Genomic DNA, 23,749 nt, shown 5'->3' with positions numbered 1-23,749 from the left:
AATGAAATATGCAATGTTTCTGCATGATTCTGGGTCGAGAAGGTGGATGTTATAGGCTTTGTGTGCGAAGGAGAATGGAGTAATGAGGATTCTTTGGGACTTGATGGAAAATCATCTTATATAACGTTGAATAATCTTCAGAAGTAGTGTTTACAACAATAAGTATACCTATAGTTGTCGCAAAACTGGCTTATATTACAGCGAATATTTCCCTCCAGTCAAAAATTCTATGTATATGGAGAACAATTATCGAAAATTACAGCGATAATTGCATTGTAGGAAGCGAAACAGCACTGCGATAATTGTTCTGTTCATAGATGCATAGTTTCTATGCATCTTACACAGTTCGAATCTATGGCAATTCCATTCTACATCAGTTTGACAAGTGATGTAACAGTTTATTCGGGAATTATTCCCCCGAATTACACTCGTGCATCAAAATGACCAGATAATTTCGCATTCCAGCGTGTTTTCTATGAAAAACTGCATTCGGTCATTTCATTTTTTTCTTTCTCCAAAAATGAAAATGAACTCATGCAGTTTTTATGACAACACGCTGTCATGCAAAATTATCGGTAATTTTTATGCACTTGTGCAATTACGAAAATTGAACTTCACCATCAACATTCACAATTGTTTCGGAAATGATATCAGATAAACAAAAAAAAACATGTCACTGATAATCAAATATTAACAACATAATGGCAAACTTGTCATGTTCTGTGAGCCTTTTTCAGGTATCAAAATTTCATATATGAATTATCAACATTTCATTCAATACCATTCAGTGACGTGATATAAAGATTTTCTGATACAAATTATAACAATCGTCTAGAAAAAAAAACTAGTGATGAAGAAGAATTTGTGTTTTGTGTTCCAGGAAGTTAATAATTATATCAACAATTTGTTGAATGATTTTTTTTGATAAAATCCTCACTTGACAATTTCAATGCACGTTGCCACAACAGTTTTTGGCAAAAGCCGCAGTAGATACATTCACCTTTGGAAGATTGAAGAAAACTGTTGATTCTAGACTAATGTCATGGAATTTATATCACCTATTTACAGTAAATATTCCAGCCAACACAGTGATATACACATGGATATTGATAACACCCATATTCAACAAAAAAAACTTTCATTATGTTCCTACTAGATTAAAGCATTCATTGCTGGATATTATACAAAGAGAGCTGAAATCATATGCCATATTAATTATCCAAGCTGATGGCAAAAAAGTAAAAACGAAAATAAATTTGCAAATTCAACACTTCTAAGTGATCATGGGTTTTCCAGTAGTAAGGATACATTTTAAAATTAAAAGCATATAAAATCATTCAGTGACACGCCATTGTTTTGTATCATTGTCTAGTACAGTTTCGTATACATTTTCATCACTCCAAATTCGGCAATTCTGTTTGTTTACATAGACATTCAACCAAAATGGAGCTTCAACACTGAATACAATTGTTCATCATTTTCGAATTGTTCAAGAGTAATATAAGAAAATGAACAACGTTTATGTTGGCTTAATTGTTTCAGTTCTTGAACCAGTTCAGTTTTGTGAGGATGTTTCCCTTGAATTTCTTCATGCTGATGTTTCAGAAAAATTTAATTGTAGAGAACGATGTGGAACCGTTGAATTTTGGTTTTCTTTCATTCTTGTTGCTACCAAATCAATATAGGTAATCCTTGTGTGGGCTCATTTCTTTGTCGTACGGTACTCTTGTATCGTGTAAAGAAACTCCACTATCAAATTTGTCTACAATACAATGAATAGTGAGTTTATTAACTGAATATTATCGTCCATGAATTCTTCTTAAATTTCTTCCAGTATTCAAAAATGAGAATTGATTTTGATTAAAAAATTTAACAATTCCAACAAGTTATTGCAGCGTGTATCTCTTCAGGCTTGAATGGCATAACCTATAGAACTCAAATGACATTAGAAACGTCAAAAAATATTACACAGTGTTGCCATTATACCCATTTCAAATTGCATCATTCCTATTGGAAACCCCGTTATGATTAATTGCTATCCATTGTTGAAAAAGCAATACCTTCGTTACGAGACGAATCGGTCTATTCATATTCCTCGCTTCCTTGCATAACAGAGACCAGTTTCCTGCAAATAACGATCCCAACAACCGCTTGACCGGATGCCTGGCACCATTACCGACTAAAACTTACAGAAAGAATACAAGTGCATCGTTGGCGGCCTCAAAGAAGGTCTGAGGAGCCTGTCTGTATCGCCCAAGGGTCCAGCCCACCTATTGGACGTTATTTTCCTCACCATGGGCGTCCTTGAACATGTTATCTTGTCACGATGAGACGCTTTAGGGGTGTCATGTGTACTCAACTTCTTTCGTTTGTCTTCTGGTGCTGATTGGCTGTGATTTACGAACAGTTGAAACTATTCCAAGATCTGCTTCGCAAGGATTGAAAACGCTGTGGCTGTTTTGAAACGTCAATAAGAAAGTGTCAACTTCATCCTGAAAAAATATCAAAATGAAATTTTGAATTCAAAGAATCTTTAAAGTAAATGTATCTAGTAACGACGTTTTTGGTCACTCAAATAAATATATTCCATTCAATAAAATACACATTCATAATGATATAGTAAAATTGTTGATTTGAAAATATATCATAATCCGACAACTTCATCTAACCATGTTGAGTACATGTAAAAATTGCGTATCTTTCTATGTTTATTATTCTATGGGTCATTCGATTTGGCAACCCAAGAAGGCGAACAAACTTTCATCCTCATTTATTTCTTGCTTTATTTCTATCAGCACGTTATTTTCCATCTTACTATTATCCTATCATATTTCATCAACCAAGAAACCAACTCAATAATCAGAATGGTTTGAATTATTTTTACAAGATCATATTTCAAAATCGTAGACCTAAAATGTCTTTATCTCAAAGACATTCGAAAAGTTTTCTCTTCCTTTGGTAGACTCGTAAGCAGACTACTAAAAACTCTCAATTCTATGCTTAAAAAGTATCATTACTTTGAGAAGGTTTAAATCTAACACATCTGTATCATCGACAGAATACTCTATTTGACTAAAAACAACCTTGAATTAAAATATAAACAAGATGAGCATATAAACTAAATAGTTACTCGCAAAAGAACAATGAGTTTTATAAAAAATTCCTGAAAGAAGTATAATAACTAGTATTATGAAACTCCGGTGAAATCTCTACACAAGAATGATAAATACCATTTAGGTATCATTCTGAAGGACCATTATCATTTTGATTTTTTGCAAAAATTCGAAATACGTCATTTTCCAACTGTTTCCCTTCAATCATCACCAAACCGAACATATTGTCAACGAACAAGCGGCATAATGCGAATTAAAAATGTCATTTGGCAATATCAAGAAGCATTCAGTAACCGACCATTACTTTCGCGGTACTCACGACCATATGGCAGAAAATTATACCTACAAGAGTGTTATTTTGTTTCTTGCCTTGTCTTGCACCCAAGTCAGTTCCTAATAAGGATGAGGAGTGGTTTGGAATGCTCTCAACTTGCAGCTCTTTCATCTTGGCAGGACGCACAGGATACATACACTGTCATTAAGCCAGACTTAAACGGTAATTTTTTTCGCTTGCTTATTGGCCAATTGGATTTTCCTATTGTGTTCCAAGTGGTTGCGTAATTCCAAAAGGAAATATTTAGTTGAAAGATAAACACTTGCAACAACTGCTCAGATGTTGTATCTCTACCTAATTAATCATTTAAGGAAGTTATTAGCCAATTGGATGTTTCTATTGTGTTTGAAGCATCTAAGAAAATACGAGTTGAATTATATCTACTAACAAGGGTAGGTCAAATTTAGTATGACAACATAAATCATCTCATAAGAGTATTATCAAATTGTCCCTATGTTTTGACTAGCTGCATCATTCAATTATAGATAGGTTCTTGAGACAGCATCTCGAATGAAGTATCTCAACGCTACTCCATCTTCCAAGAAGTATCTATTAAGTTTTTCTCGTTCCTCGTTCTGAACTGAAGGAAAGAACAAATTCCTATTGGTAACATCGTATCAGCTGGCTTAATTAGACAAATACCATGCAATTACAACCTTATTAGAGAAAATATAACAACCATTTTGAGTCCTCTAATTATACATATTCTGTAAGGTCACGATCTGTGTAATGATACATCGTTGGATGTAACTGAAATTGTAGATAACAGTAGAGTTGAGAGAAAATTGATTATAGATTAGATGATCAGGATGATATAATCCCATGTAGTTGAGTGGCCTGTAATCGTGGATGTCAATAAGATTTGAGTTGAGAAAAATAAGGACAGAACTGACGTCTGGTTTGGAGTTTCTGCAGCATTGGATCTGCTTTACTATTTCAGATCTATCTACTTGAAGCAAGTTATTGTAATCTCAAACTTTTTGACGCATACAACTTTTGAATTTCAAAATCCCAGAATTGTATATCAAAATTATAATTTTATTTCGAATGTAAAACAACCTTTTTTAGGCCAATTTAAATGCTTCCCTCCTCTATGATCGGCTGTCAATATATAATGTTATTAAACCTCAGATTTTTCTATGCATCAAACTGACGTTTGATGATCTAAAACCTGCAATTTGTCATCAATTGTCAAATTTCCATAACATTCCGACGTCTAGTGTTCTGTTGAAAATAAATTAATATAAGAATTCCTTCATCCGACTATGTAAAGTTAACTAAATATCTGTCGGAGACTTCCGCATCACAGAACACCAATTTGAAGCTAACGCTTCAAGACTGAGCGGAAATTGAAGTTGATAAACTTTTGTGCATATATTTATTTTTCCTTGAATTTCCCTTCGTCTTTTATTTATTACATCAGCTTCATTTCTAGTAATTAACTCTTTTCATTGTCAAATCGAAATGATGAAAATAAGATATTAGATGAAAATTTTGAAATTAGGTGGATTTGATTATGTATTATGAATTACTAACCTTTTTTCTTTTTTCCAGGTAAGTGTCAAACTTCTTGCCATGTTTTCTACCGTGATACTGTGAGTATATAGTGACACGAAAAAATATATCATACTACCTAGTTGACCTCATATTTGAATTTTCAATGTTTAATTTCAGTTGAAATCTCAATCTGGTATTTATTTCGGACACAGGAGACTTTTGAATTTCGAAATCCCAGAACGTCATAACAATTTGATAATTTTTACCTTCTTTCGAATGCAATTGTTCATTCCATTCCATTCTATAATCGTCAGCTGCCATAATGTCAGTGAAACTAACGTCAACACCTATATTCTGTAACTTGGCATCGATTTTCAAAATCCCATAACCTCTAAAAATTACCTCTTTTGACGTCTACTGTCAGTATTAAAAGTTTTTCGTCGTTTCCATAAAATATTTTCGATGCCAAGCCACAGCCCTCAACGGGTATTAAAATAAGATCCATATTATAATGAACTAAGTCCCAAGTTTCAGGGCTGACAACGCGTAATCTCCAAATATTCCCGTCATAAGTAAAAATGGAGTAACCGCAATAAGCTTCAGCTTGGAGAAATACGGAGGACGTATTCGCATTAGGAAGATGGTGGGAGAAACATTAGGCGCCTACTTGTCCCCAGAAATCCACAATTTCATTTTCAATTTTCAGCCCTCCGCATTACGTAACCGAGATGTGTGATTAGGGTACTAGGACTAGTAGGCTGTGATCCTGAAATTGACCGTTGCAGAACCGGCCGACTTAATATATATGAGATTGGGGTCGAATGGACGTATATAACAATGGGCTATTTGACAGTTCAAAAAATATGGTCCTTTTTATTGACATTTTCAGTGATTGGACTTTTACGAACATTTCAACAAAAAATAGAGGGTGTTCCTAAATTGACGATACAAAAGAAAATGAGAAATTGCTTGGATACTTTTAGGAAGAAGATTCCTATTAATATGGGCCCGGAAACGCTTTGTTTTAGAGATACAGGGTGTTTTCTGTAATGGTAATACTTATAATTGATCTATTCATCAGAACTTACCAAAACTAGTAACTGGATCTTTATAATAATTTGGATTTTCCTGAGAATTACTGAAGAATTGTTTGATTTTTTTTCTCGAAATCAGTAGCAGATACGACTAAACTATAAGACATCAAGAAGTGTAGTATTAAGTAGACCCAAGTTTTTTCTTACTTTTTTCTAAAATACCAGTGGTGCACCAAAAAAAGTTCTGGAGGAGAGAAGCGGGGACTCTTTCAGAAAATATCTTATTGTAGATATTCATTCAAAATTAGAATATTACATAATGAAAACTTTAAATTCAAATATATATGCCAATTATGAGTTGAATATCTTGTGAAGGCAAGGTTCTATGAGAAAAAAAATCTAAATTCAAACTTTAACTCCCTTCATCTCGAAAACAAAGCTTTTGCGGGCTCATGTTTTTTTTCTTCACCTTTTTTTCTTAAAATAATTCGACAAATCTATCATTTTGGTTTGAACCTCAAATTTAAGAACACCCTATATATACCTTTTACGTAGGGCCGAAGAAATATTTATCGCCGATATATCCAAGTGGAAAATATTCTCAAATTCAATTGAAATAGGTATTTCGCTTCGCACATAAATATTAAATTTACTTGCTGCTCTCAAACACTATTCAGCTTTTCAAGGAAATATATCAAACCTTTTGGAGCGCCGATACGAATGCACTTAAAGTTCTTTCATAAAACTTCTCGATTGTCACTTCCCAGAACATCCTTCAACATCTCAAGAAGGTGACATGTAAAATATCATATATCTACGTCAAAATTATTTAAGTGAAACAGATGTTTGAGAGTCGGCTCGTTTAAAGTTGATTCAATTTGTATTTTTTATTGGTTATTTCGATGATGGGAACTTATTTAATCCTATACAGTTGATTTCTCCTATAATGAAAGCTCAGTTCGAGCCAAATATTTGCTATTCAATACTCTATGTCTACAAAATCTTACTTAACTAAATATCAGTGTGATCGTATAATCGTAACTATAAACATAGAATAATGTTATGTACTTCTGCATTTTGTTGCGTTTCATTCTTAGAATTCGATTCTTTAAAGTTCCGAGTATTCCACTGATCGTAGAAATCACTGATTTAGTGGATATTAAATTATCCTATTCCTTTTGCATCCCGAGTTATACCTTTCTGCCATATCATTTCAGGACAGGAAAAATTCTCATGAAATTTATCCACTTACTTAGTCGAACGAAATGACTCGTGGGAAAACTAACAGAAAGCAGTTGGCCTTGGGAGTAATATAACGAATGTAATAACATGGCAATAGTACATGCTTTACGTTGTATTTTACCTAAGAAAATGCAAATATACATAATAAAGATAAGTGCCATATTTCTACCGGTAAACAGAGGTCAAGGAAGCCTTCTTTCTGTGTAGTAGACCAGAGGAGTGTAGAGTTTTCATTATTCAACTCAAGGTATATTTTTTCATTAGTTGAATTGAATAAGAATAGGTTATATATGTCCTGAAATAAATAGCATTAATTCAGATCAGAAAAACAAAAAACTACGAAGAATCATTCATGTATCCTTCTAAAGTATAGTAAGTTTTACACTCAACGTAGATTCTATTGCCATCCTGAAACAGATACCTTTCAAACAATGTGTTAATCTTTTATACAAAAGATGAAGTCGATAAATCTGATTCAATCTTGATGCAAGTATTACAGCAGGCTCAATCTTCTAATTCACTTCCGACATATTGAATTATTTGAACTTCATCAGACGATATGTCTGTATCATCTTCTGGGAGTTCAGAAAGACTACAGAAGAAAAGAACGAGTATTTCTTCAGATTGCACTAAAATCTTAATCAGGATATGTCCATTTGATGAATGCCAAATTAGGCAAGATAAGCACAGAACTAGTTGTTCTACTTTCTTTCAAAGAGTATACATAACAAAAAAAAAGGGTGATTTACACATCTATGTCATGCTTATGTCATTGTCCCAGTTTGGTGTTTCAGTACTGTACTATAAAAAGGAGAGAATTCACACAAATGTTAGCAAAACTTCACTTGTGAAAACTCAATAATATGCCAAATCGAGTGCTACCAGAGAACGATGTTTCTGACTTTACAATTAATATTTTTTGAACCGTTAATTAATATTTATTCCTTTTTTCATCAGTTAATTTATTGATCGCTGATTGATCTAAATGGAACCTTGAAATACTGTAATTTCATCGTAAAATATCCAAGTGCACTTTCCTTCGACATCATTTCCTTTCACCTGACCTTTTTTATTTAAATTCTATGTCGCCCGCATGATGGGTTCCATAGAAACACGAATCCAATTAGCTGGGGCTTGTATAATATCCATTGATGTCCAGGACATTTTGAACGGTTGGATTATAAAGGCTTAACCCCACTGGAACGCTTATCGCTTGCCCTATATATACCCCTCTTGATCCAAGCTTAAGTTTTAATCCAAATTATTGCTGCTATCTAGTCTAGAAATCGGTATTGATATTAGGCGCACCGCTATTTTCCGAATGGAATGAGCCACTTATGTAATAAAGGGGTTGAATTCGGGTAATAATAGACTGTCTTTTGAATATTCTACTAGATGCAAATCCAACTATTCTCCAAAAGTTTCAATTTTTCCCTAGTTCAAAATAAAAAGTGATAAAACCAGTAGCAGGGGGTTTTGAGCACCTTTACGCTCTATTAGTGTAACGTCACACTCAGCCTTTTTTGGTTCTCTTGTCAGTGTTCGAAATCTAAACAAATAAATTGTCATTCAAATTAGTACGGTGTCGTTGAAGGAATTGGCTTATTTTCATAAATAAGAGTAGTTGAGGAACTATTTCAGTATCAATTGGTAGACAGAAGGAACGAAGTAGTTTGTAAGTTTGAATCCTGTATCATTCCCCCGATTTTGTAAAAAGCCGTGTTTATTAGTTGAACTTCAAGTTCGAACTTACTGGCATTAATCTCGTTCCTTCTGTCTATCAATTAATAGTAAAATCGTTCCTTAAATAATCTTATTTATCAAAATAAGCCAATTTCTTCAACGGCAACGTACTAATTTGAATGACAATTTGTTTGTTTGGATTCCGAACACTGACAGGAGAACTAAAATTGCGGTGTGTGACGTCATCACTAATAGAGCGTATTCATTAGATATAACACTCTATGGTTACAACCTCTGAAATTTAGAATGAATATTCTGATGGTTATTTGACATTGCTATAAATGCAAACTAAATTTCATCTGGTAGTATAATATATACCGTTAAATAAATATTAGGTATATTCTTTTATATTGAATTGAATATTGTGCTCCCATTTCCTATGGGTCTAATAACATATACATCGTAATAAAATATAAAGGATATGGCCTTGAAAAATGTAAGAAGTTTGTGAGAAATGTATGAAGCCATGCAAAACGAATCAAAGATACTGTGTTTTGAAACATGAAGATAAAATTAATGCAATAAGAGTCTCTGCATCCCTTTTTATCAAGTTCTTGTGACGCCACTGAGTTGGGTTGAATTTTATGTCCCTTCAAAAGATTTCCATCATTGTGATTCGAATTCTAAGAGGTTTTACCTTGTGGTGAGGATTACAGAAAAAAATATCCATTTTATAAATGGGTCAGTGTTGGATTGAGAATAAGTAATGGACTTCTTCGATAGAAAAGAATTATCCAGATCCATGTTATTGATCATTGTTGTACAGGTATTTGAACAAGTTCCTATGGATAAAAGAAAATTTTTTAAGGATAGCATTTTTATTGCATTCAACCTAACTGAAATAAAAACATATTCGAAAGTTAGAAAAATGTCAAAAAATAATATACAGTGTTGCCATTATAACCATTCTAAATTGTATATTTCTCAACCAAAAAAACTTGTCTAGACATAAATTAAATCAACAACCAAAGTTACGTAAAATATCAAAACGAAACTCGAACTGTGTGTGATAGGCCATCGTCTACAGACATGACTTTTTCTTCTTCTTCTTTCCGCCGTAAAAGTAGCAACCGAATTGAAAGTATTACCACGTAGCAGCGAAATGGCAAATGATCGATAGTAAGACCGTGTATGGCACAGATTGCCAATTCACTTGAAGATCGAGCGCCCAACAAGATATTGTGCACACTGATGTGCGAGATATATTTTCCTTCCAGGCATTCATTCCTCGAAAAATCATGTCCCGGCAGAAGGGGAAGGCGTTTCGGTAGATTTGATATTCATCAGAGAGTCTCATTCGGTAAAATCACATCGAAAGCTATTTCAGAAACTGAATAGGTGATCTAATGAGTATGGAATAGAATTTTATCCCTCATTCTTGGTTGGCATCGCCAGATCCCTCGATTTTCTAGTGATTACCACGTGTCAAGTTCATGTTGCAAATTACACGCTGTTAAGTCCGAAGGAGAGCTCTTTTTGCAACTGCCAGATAATTTGAAGAAGTCTTTTTTCTCTTTTCTTTTTTTTTTAATTTTATTATTATCTTTGTTTATATTTTTAAATCTGTTGTTCAGTCCATTATCAAATATATTATAAAGTCCGGCAATGGTTCCACTCACTAATGACAAATCAATTCTCAAACTCGAATCTGTCTGGCCGATCGGATGGCATTCGAATGGAAGAACCTAGAGACTTGAAACTTGAAGCTTTAATGTTGCACAAGATTCATCAGAATCATGAAAAATTCAAGCGAAATATCGAAAACCAATAGTTGAATTTTTGCTTGTTTCTATAGAATAGCAATTCCAAGCTTTCTTATTAATAGCGTGGTCAGAAACATAGGATTTTCAAGCAAAATACAGAAGAAATTGCACCCTTGAAGACCATGTACCTAAATTCAGTCACATCAGTGCATTTTCCCTTATTTTTTGGCATGTGTATAGTCTATATTATCTCCAGAAAACCAAAATAGATCACATCCATCTCATTTTTCAATCCATCACTCCAATTTCATCGATGTCCCTCATACGAAGAATGGCCCTAATGATTGAATTGTACACATAAATGGACATACTGCACTATGGAGGGTAACATCTTCAACAATTAACTTGCACCGGCTCACCAACAGTTGCTACACTTCACAAGTATCGTTTTCAAGGGGTGCACTTGACAATAAGGCCAAGGTAAAGGCAGATGTGCATTTCTTCTTTGTAGGACAAGCCCCCAGATAATTTTTATTCTATAGAACGATGGTATCAGAATAAATTTATCATAAACACATCCAACATATGACCCGGATTTTTTGGGGCATGTGGTTTTGGTGCTGCGACCCTATGCAAGGTTCATTAAATAGGTGAAGAATCTGATTGTGAGCATATGGAATTTTGTACTGTAGGGATGGAAGATGAAAAGAAGGATGTATCTAGCTCATATGTTCTTCGAAAAGGAAAAAAAGTAAAGTTTATTCAAGGGTTTATTGAATCTACATCAATCAAAAAGACTATTGAACCTCTGCTTCAAATTTGATCTTTGTTAGTGGACTTGATGTGCCTCCATGATTTTTTTCAATTCGAAATCTCGTTGTTTCCCTCAGTGGACAATATACAAAAACGTGACAAACGTGAAAAACGTGAAATATTGAAGGGAGATGATAATTTTTCTGTTGGTATCATTTCAATTGTTAAATTATTGAAAATAATGGACTCAAATGCGAATGAATTCCCATAACGATATTACGTGCATTACCATTCGAATGTCAATTACGTAAATAGCAAAATTATGTTTCCGATTTCCTATCATCACTCACAAATGCAATTTTTGACTCGATATTTCCATTTACTAACGATCAATGCATTTTTAAAACATGAACTGGGGGAGTTTCAGGGTTGGTTAATAGTAATTTACGTAACAAGTCCGGAAAATATGGTTTTTTGGGACGAATAGACAAAATGGAAGTGTGTGAGTTCAAAAAAACATTTTCGGGCGTGTTGCGTACAATATTTTTTCGGCAACCATGTAGAATAACACTATCGCTGCTGCTTTCCATATTTTATTGCGTTTGCGATTAAAAAACATACAAATTGTTGACAACTAATTTCATATGAACTGTCAGTCGTTTTCTTGGTTGCAATGGTAATGATGAACTGCATTTATTAAAAATATACCTACCGAGATTTTTCTATTCACAATGACACAAACGACGTGATTCTTTTCCGGCCCTAGTCTGGGAAGTACGTACTTTCCGGACTAGGCCGGGAAATGCTTCTTTCTTAGAGAAACAGCGTCCGGGAAGTGCTCACTTCCCGGACGGTTGCCGAAAAAAGTTATTTGAACAACAATAATAAAATGCGACTTTTTATATCCAATAAGAAGATGATTTCAGCCAAAAATGTTTTTGCCATTAAAATTAAACATTAGGTACTGATGTGAAGTTCAACTTCGTATTTCTCGGTTTCAACTTCAGTAATCTTGATTCAGTCTTCTGAGAAAAAATTGAAATCATACGAAAGAGCGTAAAAATTACTGAAAAAAACGTTCCAGAATTTTTCGAATAACTCGAACAGAAATCAAGATATGGCGAAATATTTTTCAGAAACGCCCTATAACTCGAGATAGAATCAAGATATCTATGATTTGCTTTATGATATCTCATTAGTTCTAAAAAAGGGATCGAGTTTAATCGAAAATTTTTCCTCTAAGGCTTTTATGTAGTTTGGAACACCCTGTAGTTCTTCCTACTCGAACAAATGGTTCACGTCATGAAAATAGGTCACCAGTAAACATAACACAGTGCAGCCATCTAGACGTCAATTTTCAACATGAAAGAGTAATTCGAGAAGATCCCTCAAGAAAATGATGAACTAACAGCACGACATCGTTCGAATATACCCTTACATCACCACAAGAGATTTCATTGTCCGATAGGAGCGTCGATTCCATCCAGTTTTATTATTTCGTTACCTCATACCATAAACCAACCCTTCGCCATTCTCAAAATCGATTTCAATAAAGCTAAATGTGATTGGAATTTGGGAACGAATCGAAATAGCTCTGGCAATAATCGTCTGCTGTCTGATGGGGTTTTTCATATTTCCACAACCTGCCGCGAAATTCTGTGCGAAGGGTTGCGTAGATATACATAGCTAAAGGTGGGTTCACACCTCACTGAGATGGAAGGGGAAAAATATTTGTCGGGAAATCTATGCGACTAATATATGATGAATGTATTATACCTGTCATTTTAAACTAAACAATATTGCCTTGTATTATTCCCTTAGGGAATAATGACGGAGAATAACAATCCTTATTACCTCTATTTCAGAGCGATAATACTATGATAATTTAACAATTTCCAAACGTTGTTGAAGCGTGAATTTTCCGCCATGTTTAAATGTCATAACCTACTGAACAAAAATGACACTACAAATGTCTAAAAATAATACCCAGTGTTGCCATTATAGTCATTTTAAATTTCTATTTTATCTATAGCTCTTCCTTTTGGCAAACCCGTTATAAAAGATCGAATCCATTCCCAAAAAATAAGTTCAAAAAATGTTTCAGAAGAAGACAATAAAATTGTATGAATATGGAATATTTTATTGGGTCATTTCCTGGTTATTTTTCCTATTGATTTTCATAGTAGTATAACTCAATTTCGGCCTTTCCACCACGACAGAATTCTTGTTTATCGGCACCTCCTTCCTAATTTGCAATTCCCTCGAAAACCACACAAACAAGCCCGATAAAATCCAAGATTGCTCTTTCCCATCCTATCGAAATAAAATATTTATATTCATATCGGCAAAAAGCAAAATAAAAGTATCCTTTTTACGATGTTGTCTTTTATATACATGCGAAGACGTGATTTACATACAATGAAAGATGCTGAATAAGCATATTTTTTCGAGAGATTTATGAAACTATAAAGTTTCTTAATCATAAAGCTGACAACGAGTTTTAGTTTCGGCCTCTCTTCTGATGAAATCTTTGTGATATTTCATGCAAGGTCTTCAATAAGTAAGGAGGGTATTACACTATTCAGTTCACGTAGGCAGTCTGATCGATTTCATCATAAAAAATGATTGGATGTTTCATTTTTTTTTTCCAAGAACATTTTTGACGCATTTTGCTGACTTATAGTTCATTCATCGGACAACAGCGAAACAAGAAAATTGAAAAACGTCATATTTTTTCAATTTCCAGTTTTTTGGTATTTTTTTCGATGGTCTACTATTCGGAAGGTAAACAAAACAGATTTTTGATCAATAGTTTTTTCCAATGGGTAGGTTTTCTCATTTTCGAAACTCAAACGACCATTTCAAAAGAAAAATTAGCGGCAACTAATGATGTCTATCATAGATGATTCCAAAACCACGAAATTAACGTAGCAAGAAACTTTTAGAAATGCGGTATAGCGATACACTCTGATAGTCAGGCTGCAATCAAAGCGCTTAGCTCACATATCATCGATTCTAAAATGGTATTGGAGGACCGAAGAAAACTCAATAAAATAGGCAAGAATAACAAGGTCTTTTTAGTATGGGTTCCCGGCCACTCGGGTATTAGAAGGATTGAAGAGGTCAACACACTTGCCAGAAAAAGATCACAAACTCCTTTCATCGGCTCAGAACCTTTCTGTGACATAGATAGACAAATGTACCAACAAGAAAGAATTTCAGGAAAAGGAAAAACCGAAAGAAAAACACTATGGCGGAATCTTACTGGTTTGGATCATTCTAATCGACACTGCGAGATCCAAGGAGTATCTGGATCTTAGCAAGAATATACTACATCTCCTCACTGGATTCCTCACAGGGCATTGTCGCCTTAAGAAACACCTCATGAGAATGGATCTAGCAAAAAATGACGTGTGCAGATTTTGTGGAGAGGAGGGAGAAACTCCTGATAACCTGGTCACGGAATACCTCGCCATCACTAGCCAACGAAAAATCTGCTTTGGACAAGAAAGTTGTACAAGTGAGGAATTAGCTTCCTTGAAGCCATCCCAGATACTGGAGTTCATTAGAACTCTGGAACTGGCGAAGCTGTAGATCACGTTATGGAAGGAATAGCTCTGATGGGAACACAATAGACCATTAAGTGTTAGTGACACGGAACCTCCTTCTTCTTCTTCTTCATGTACCGTCTCCATTTCGGAGGTTGGCTATCATCATTGCTATTTTAACCTTGGAAGCTACGGCTTTAAAAATGTCCGCTGTGAAAGTTTTGGCAAGAATGCAGAAGGGTGTGGAGATCCTGCAGGAAGTGAAAAAAAGGAAATTGCAATATCTCGGCCACATCATGAGAGGCTCAAAATATGACTTTCTACAACTCATAATCCAAGGAAAAATTGTGGAAAGATCTGTTGGAAGAAGAAGAATATGCTTGCGAACCAGCGGAACTTCTTCCATTAAATCTAAATCTAATGAGGTGCGTGGTTCTCTGAGCCGTAACTTTTGAGACATACGTTCTGGAAATTTCTGACTATGAATACACTACTTTTTTGCAACTTTATACACCCAATAGTTGCAGATTTATCATAAGAAAGAGTTAAACCTCCTATTTTCTCAGATTTCCGATAATTCGCAATCGTAATCAATGAAGCAGAACCGTAGAGAATCTCCAGCACTCCTTTCACAGCTTCTTCCCGTTGATCCGATCAATCAGCCATGTAGGCAGACCCCAGGGTGCAAATAACAATGCGGCGAGCAAGAATTCCATCGATAACGGAGATATATGTCCCCTGCATCCGCAATAAATCTCAAACTTCATTACCTTCAACGATGAATGAACGTTGCCATTTATCAAACGCTGCAGTCGGAAGTGAATGAAAGACCGAGATCTACACGATATCGGTTATAGGTTAATTGGCTCACACCTACGCGAAGAACGCCAGTCAATTCAGTTATCGATAAAACCTGATGCTATTTATTTGCAAGCAGCACGGAAGCGAACAAGCGGTCTGCCGCAATTTGTCGGAGATATGAACATAGGAAATTTTGATAGATGTGGCAACAAGTGTAGGTTTTTGTTCGGGGGGGTTTCAGGAATTTTGATAAGATCTTTTGGGCAGGTGAGTGATTTATTGTCATCTCATCTGTATGTATTCAAGCTTAATTTGTTTCTTCACGGGAAACTGGGGTGGTATTCTGCAAGGTTCAGTCTCTGGTCTGTAATTATCTCATGTTGAAAGTTTTCTTTGGAAATTTATTAGCAAAACAGCACAGAAGTGAACGGACAAACAGTCTTTAGTAAGTCTTCGGAGATATGAACAATTTTGATAGATGTGGCAACACTTCGATACTTTTTCGTGGGTTTACAGGAATTTCGATAAGATCTTTCGAACAGGTGAATGATTTATTGTCATCTGTTTCTACCTGTTCAAATTAGATTATCTTTGTTCTACGGAAAACCGGGGGTGGAATACTACAAGATTCAGTCTATGTTCTTTTATTATCTCATATGAGAAATTTATTCGCAAACAGCTCAGAATTTGTAGGAGATATAAACATCGCAAATTCTATAAACGTGGTAATATTTGGTAATTTTTTTTCGGATTTTTCGAGAATTTTGTTAAAATCTTTTCGACAAATCGGTGATTTATAGTCATTTCATTCTCCTGCTCAGGCTAGATCATCTTTTTTTTGGAGGTGTTCCGCAGGGTTCAGTTTTCAATTATCTCAAATTGAGAGATTTCTTACGAAATTTCTTAGCAAGCAGCAAGAAAATGGACAAACAGTCTGCAGCAATTCATCTGAGTTTTGGTTAGTTATTTTGATAGATGTGGCAACCCGTCGAGTTTTTTTTTCTGGGGTTTCCAGGGATTCTGATAAAATCTTCATGGGCAGGTGAGTGAAATTTATAGTTATCTCTTCCATGCCTATGTGATAAGAATCCTGCCTTTTCTGTGGAACACCGCAGGTGGTATTCCACAAGGTTCTGTCTAAGATTTGTAATTATCTAATACAGTAGATAAAGTATCGATTTTCTCTCCAAATGATAAATGTTAATCCATTAAAGTGATTTTGAACACCTGGCCAATGTTTCTAGCTCCTATTCAAACACAAACACCTCACTTAACCCTGAATTAATGAATCATTTCTAGCTCTTCGATCCTGTGACACAACCACTACTACCCTCTTTAGCAAAGTAACCAATTCGTTGAAAGGAGCGAGTCCTTTAGGTGCTTGGGAATATCCAATCTTTCTAGGATACACACAACACAAATCCTTTGGCTTCCAAAATACCCATGTGAAAGGGAAAAGGGGCGTTTATTTACTGTATCGGAAGGTCATATTGGCCACTTGAGACTCATATATGATACTAGGGGTATATTGTGATTGTGAACTGTGAAGAGTGCTTGCTTGAATGAAAAGATTTGGAGATAGAGATTCTATTCTTTAGGCGTGAATCCTTTTTGAGCGCTCATTCCCTTAACAGGGCTCAGTAACATTTGTTTGTCTAACTCGAATTTTGCATTTAACGTCACGATGTTTATATGTTTCCAATTTTAATCCGAAATTGATCGCGAACCATTCTATTTGACTTCCACTCGGTTGCAGGAACGTTCATTGAAATTTAATGCCTTCGTTAAAAATTTAATCCTCCACTAACTGGAGCTTATCGGATAACCTTCACCTAACCTAACCTAACCTTCACCGCCTAATGGAGGATTAAAATTTTAATGGGACATTAAATTTTCGTTCCTGCGACTGGGTGTTAGCGCTGAAAAATTCAGTTTCGAATTCAATTATGTTCGTTGATAGTCCATCATTTCTATTAGGTGTACAACTTTGCTTCCGCCGTTTTGCAATAGATAGGTGAAGCGGTAAGTGATAGTCGAAATAAATAGATCGTAGATGTAATAGAATGAGCTCAGGTATTTGTAAACATAACGCCATCGAAATATTAGTCGATTTTTGTCTACATCATGACGTTCATTCATGGGAATATTGTAGCATTTTATTGATTGATTCCACTATGTAGATCTCGAAAATGCTTGCAGTTGGGCGATTAGTACATTATGTCAGAAGTTATAGGTAAAAATCTAAAATTTTTGAAAAAAAAATGGATAATATTACCGTGGCTGCAACTTCTTCTGGATGAAAGCTACGCCTTTGAAACCTCACTATGTTTTAGATCAGAACTTGATGTTTGAAAAACGTTTTTATTTGAGGGGTCTGTGACGAATAATTTAGGGGATATAACGATTTTTGTATGGAAATTCAATTTTTTCCCAAATTTCCAAAATAAATGTACCTATAGGTAACCAGTTCTTTCATAATAAAGCCTCGAATTTCGGGAAAAAAAACGGCGGAAGCAAACTTGTATGCTTATGTATGTAACTCCAACCTCAGCGCTCAAAAGCTTTCGACCTGATATCTGAGCTTTTTCTCTTCCAAGAAATCAACCATGTGACTACCTGCCTTATTCCTTCCTCACTCACGTATGAATTCTAGAGGCCATTCATCTCCGTTTACCCATCTTATTACCCACATTTTTTTCATGTCGCGACGTGCAAAATAGAGCATAACTCAGTCAAAGGCGTAGCATACGTTGAATCGATCTATCGTAGAGCCTTCATTATCGCCATGACGTCCATATTGAAGGACAAAGAAATCTGAACAACGGGGCTTATGGGGCTTTAGACGCATGCTGGGAGCCTACCGTGTGTAAATGGCCTAATTTAGGGTTCCTTTCAACGGCCGCAATTCGATTGTAGGTTATGTAAAACCAGGAAATCATGAGACATATGTTGGGGGGCTTTGTTAGTTACCGAATTTTGTGAATGGTTGTGTCGGAGAGGTGTTTGTTTGGTATTCATTGGAAATTGGTTTTGATTGACTTTTGTGTAGGTTAGGGAAAGAAGGCAGAAGGGGATGATTTCGTAATAATGTTGGAAATTACGTGCTATTTGTATTTTTTAACGTTGACAATGATGGATGCTTATATTTATTTATTTTTTTTTGCATCAATGTAACTGGAAATATTTTCGATCTATATTGCCATTTAATATTCTTGAGGGTTGCTACCCTGCTTAAGGAGAGCATCGTATCTTTTCTTCTAGATCGATTCGGAAAAAAGAAAAAAAAGTATTTCTTTTGACCTCAAAAATGTACTGTTCAATTATATATACAATTCAATAGCTTTTATGGTTGGCGGACGAAGAATATTTCTATTTATTTTTTGATTCTATAAATTTCCAAAACGTGAACTGAGTTGAAACTTCATTTCCCCAACTATACCAACCGTTCATTATCAAAAAAAATAAACCAAGGCAAAATCAATAACAATTACCCGCGAAATAAAAAAAAAATATTTCGACAGCGTCCAATAAAATCTCATCGCTTTCCCAAATCGAAAGCGTCATCCCAACATTGTTTCCAACAAGGAATTCCTTATTATTTTTGTTCCCGATGTAAACATCATTAATGCCAGGATCATGGCCTGGTTTTTGAGGAATGCTCTTTATTGTGTTGTAAATCAAATCTCTGACTTTTATTTATTTGTAAACAGTCGTTCTGATGAAAGCTTATAATTCATTTATCGGGATTATGAACTGGATTCGGGAAGACGGGATGCCAGATCAAACAAAATGTCAATGGTTTGGAAATTGGAACAGTTCCGCTTTGAGAGCGGAAACTGAATGATTGGAAAGTTTTATTTTTGATGAAGTTCAAATTACACAGTTAGGACTATTTTAATCAGGCCAGGCCACCAATTTGGACTACGCCAACGTTTCTTCTAGATATAGATTCTAGATCTAGTATTTCCAAGGTTACGGTGAAAACAAAATTGTATGAGTTGAAATAATAAATATGTATAAATGGGTAACAAAGTCAACGTATAAAATATTTGCTATTCAATGATTTGTTTGGGTAGAAAACTAGAAAGAATATCGGAAACTAAATGTGACATTTTGTTGAATTGATCAAATCAATGAAAGAACAAAGCACATATTGAGAAAGAAGTCTATTATAAAACTGCAATCACTGGCAGAATAAACTTTGATTGAGTGATATCATAATTCTTTATAATTCTTTTTATCCCAACAAATAATCTTCATTCGACTAAATAAATTTGGTAAAAAAATATTTTAAACTATGACATCGATTTATTTGGTCATTAATAAAATAGATTATTCAAACAGATATTCAGCTATACAGGGTGTTCCTTAATTGGAGGTATGAAGGAAATTGAGAGATTCCTTGGATAAATTCAAAAAAGTCCTATGAACATAGACAAACGCTTTGTTTTCAAGATACAGCGGGCTCTTGTTTGTGAGCCTTTTTTTCTTCAAATAATTCTTAGGAATCTGTCATTTTCATTTGTATTTTCAATTGAAGAACCCCCTGTAGAAATATTACAGTTGTTAGACATGAAAACAAATTGAATTGGAATATTGAGAGTATTGTGAATGAAAGCACAATAGTGATTTTTTTTTATTTCGTAAATAAAATACCAACATGTTTAATTCCGGTTGGGAATTTCTTGTTTACTCGAAAAATTCCCCCAAATCCCCATCAAATTCAATTTCCTAGGGGAAAAATCAAGCGGACTGCACGCACGGCTGAATTGATGTTCCAGCGAATTTTATTATTATTGTTATTAAAATTGCAAGGCCCGGGGAGTTGCCAAAATGAGAGCGGAAGAAGGGAGTCTCCTCTTCCTACAGGAAGGTATTACTTACACCTGCTTGAGTTTTATCACTTTTTGTAACGAATTTAAAGTTATTCGGTTCCATGAAAACGGAATCAAGAGGGGGGGATATGGTCTTAAGCAGCTGTTTCCCTATATTTATTGCATTTAGATGTGCGAAGATTGTGTTGAAAACGTGGAGTTCATTAAAAAGGGATTCAGAAGTTATACAAGAGCAGGGCGTTTTCTTTGTGTATAAGAATATGGTGAATTAATATTTTTCCGGTATAATGCAACAATTCATTCTATTTAATTCCCTTTAGAAATATTATTTATAACTAGTGGCTCCCCGAAGATATTATTTTGCTGAAAATTCGATATTAAAAACAATATACCTATATAATTTTTAATCTTTTACCATTCCTAGATTCTTCACCTTCCAAGATATCAAAATGTAAACACTTCCGAGATAATCATAATAACATTCACTTCCTCTGAAGTTAAAAAATAGTCAATCAGCCATATATTTTCAATAGAAACAACATCAAAATTCAGCACCACTCCTAAAACCCACCTAGTTTGTGTAAATATCGTTAAAAAAAATGTTTTACTTTCACGACATAAATTTCAGGTGTAGCCGAATCGAAGTTCACTATTTATTTAAGAGATAACGAAAATATTCTACACGTCTGTTGACAATAAAAGGTGGAAACAAACATAGCAACCGTGGAAAACTAAACAAACACCGAAATCTAAAACCCTTGACATTCTAGCGATTATTTTTGAAAGGTCTAATCGAAAAGGAAGATCTTTCATTAATTTTATCAGTCTACTCCTGTCTCAAATTGTTCTAAACACAAATAGGTGTCTGTAAGATTGATTACTCCATTTTTTATTTAGCTTGCGTTTTGTTCATCAATTACCTAACTCGAGATTTACATCAGCAACATTGCAAGATTTAATGATATAACATGAACGCTTCTCTTTGAAGTGAAGAACAGTATTTCACTAAAAACGCTTTGATCGCTGATAAACTGCGTCTAAACCGTCTGAATTCGTTCATTTCATCTAATTACAAACAGTAGAGGAGTTTACATTTGTTCTTTGGGCGATTTAAACCAGGTCTCACGTCACATCATTCACAATAATTAAGATGCAGTCTTCATTTTATGAAATAATCCAGACACGAATTTTAATCAGGAGATGATTGTCTGGAAGTGCTTCCACGGAGGCGAGACAAAGAAAGGAGGTTATAAAATTAGTTTTAAACATGACTGATTATTTTTTGTGTCCTAGTCAACAATTTTCAGATAGGGATCAATAATTTGTTATTGTTGGATGAAATTTTACATTTATTCCTTCAATAAGTTCTCCTCCTTAATTAAATCTAATCTAATGTTGACGATTAAATTCGATATTTTGATAAAAAATGTGTTTCTACTGGTCAGGCCCTGAATTTATTGAGTGAAGTGTTGGCATGAAATATAAGTTCACTTCTATTTGAATCAGTTCAAAACTTTCCTCGTCGAGATTATCCAGTATGAAAATTCTGGATGAAACTTGTTCTCCTTGAACATCTCCTCTTCATCCTACTATAAAAAGTTGACTAAATATCTAGAGGAGACTTTTCGCTACACTGAAAACCAATTCAAGGCTTACGCTTCAAGACTGAAAGGAAATTGAAGTTAGGAAACTTTTATTCATACTTTTATTTATCCTTGAATTTCTTTACGGATTGCATCAATTTTATTCCTAGAAAGTAACTTTGTTCATCGTCAAGTGGAAATCAGAAAAATTAGATATTTCATAACTTACCACTAACTGAAAACTTGGTTGAGAATCAGATGTATTATTGAAATTATGTGAATTTGATTGTTATTGATTACACCCTTTTTTTTCTTTTACAGGTAAGTGTCAAACTTCTTTCTACCGTGATTCTGTGAGTATATGATGAAGTTAATCGAAGCATAATCTTCAAATAGAATATGACGTATACAATACAACCAACCAAAAAATATTTAAATATCATAGAAATAACTCGTACTGTCCTAATGGTTTTCTCATTCTGAAATGTAGAATTTTTCTCCTTAAGTACTAATAAAGGGTGTTTTTTTAGAGCTATAGAACTTTAAGTTGCAAGAAAACAAGGATGGATTATTCGATTGACATGAATTTTATTTATCCGCAAGATAATCTTGTGGCATTACATTTTGAATATGATTTCTGGCATATGACCGCCACAGCTGGCTCGGATGTAGTCCAATCTGGACGTCCAATTTTCAATGACTTTTTCCAACATTTGTGGCCGTATATCGGCAATAACACGGCGAATGTGGTCTTCCAAATGGTCAAGGGTTTGTGGCTTATCCGCATAGACCAATGACTTTACATAGCCCCACAGAAAGTAGTCTAGCGGTGTTGAATCACAAGATCTTGGAGGCCAATTCACAGGTCCAAAACTTGAAATTAGGCGGTCATCGATTCAATAAATCGTTGTGGCACGAGCTGTGTGACATGTTGCGCCGTCTTGTTGGAACCACAGCTCCTGGACATCATGGTTGTTCAATTCAGGAATGAAAAAGTTAGTAATCATGGCTCTATACCAATCACCATTGACTGTAACGTTCTGGCCATTATCGTTTTTGAAGAAGTATGGACCAATGATTCCACCAGCCCATAAAGCGCACCAAACAGTCAGTTTTTCTGGATGTAACGATGTTTCGACATACACTTGAGGATTAGCTTCACTCCAAATGCAGCAGTTTTGTTTGTTGACGTAGCCATTCAACCAGAAGTGCGCTTCATCGCTAAACAAAATAAAATGGACGTAGTGCGCGATACGTATTCCGCACAGAACCATTATTTTCAAAATAAAATTGCACTATTTGCAAGCGTTGTTCAGGCGTGAGTCTATTCATGATGAATTGCCAAACCAAACTGAGAATAAATCACTTGACAGCTGTTAAATCGGTCGCCATCTTGAACAGTAATGCCAACTTAAAGTTATATACCTCGAAAAAAACACCCGTTATAATAGTTATTTATGTAATAAGGATCATGTAAACGATCATTAAGGTACAAATCGTGAATGTTGGGGATGCTTACTGAAAATGACATATGGTATCTCTATCTATGTTCATTACTGTGAG

General features: G+C 34.7%; 1 protein-coding gene across 1 annotated transcript in view; it reads left to right on the top strand.

The window, feature by feature from the left end:
* The window catches only part of LOC123676115, a 105,266-nt gene that overhangs the window by 15,381 nt on the left and 66,136 nt on the right, over nt 1-23,749 (top strand). The gene's annotated exons all lie outside the window — the stretch shown is intronic.

This window comes from Harmonia axyridis, chromosome 3 (assembly GCF_914767665.1).
Source record: "Harmonia axyridis chromosome 3, icHarAxyr1.1, whole genome shotgun sequence".
Lineage (NCBI taxonomy): Eukaryota > Metazoa > Arthropoda > Insecta > Coleoptera > Coccinellidae > Harmonia > Harmonia axyridis.
This window is presented reverse-complemented; position numbering and strand designations above follow the sequence as displayed.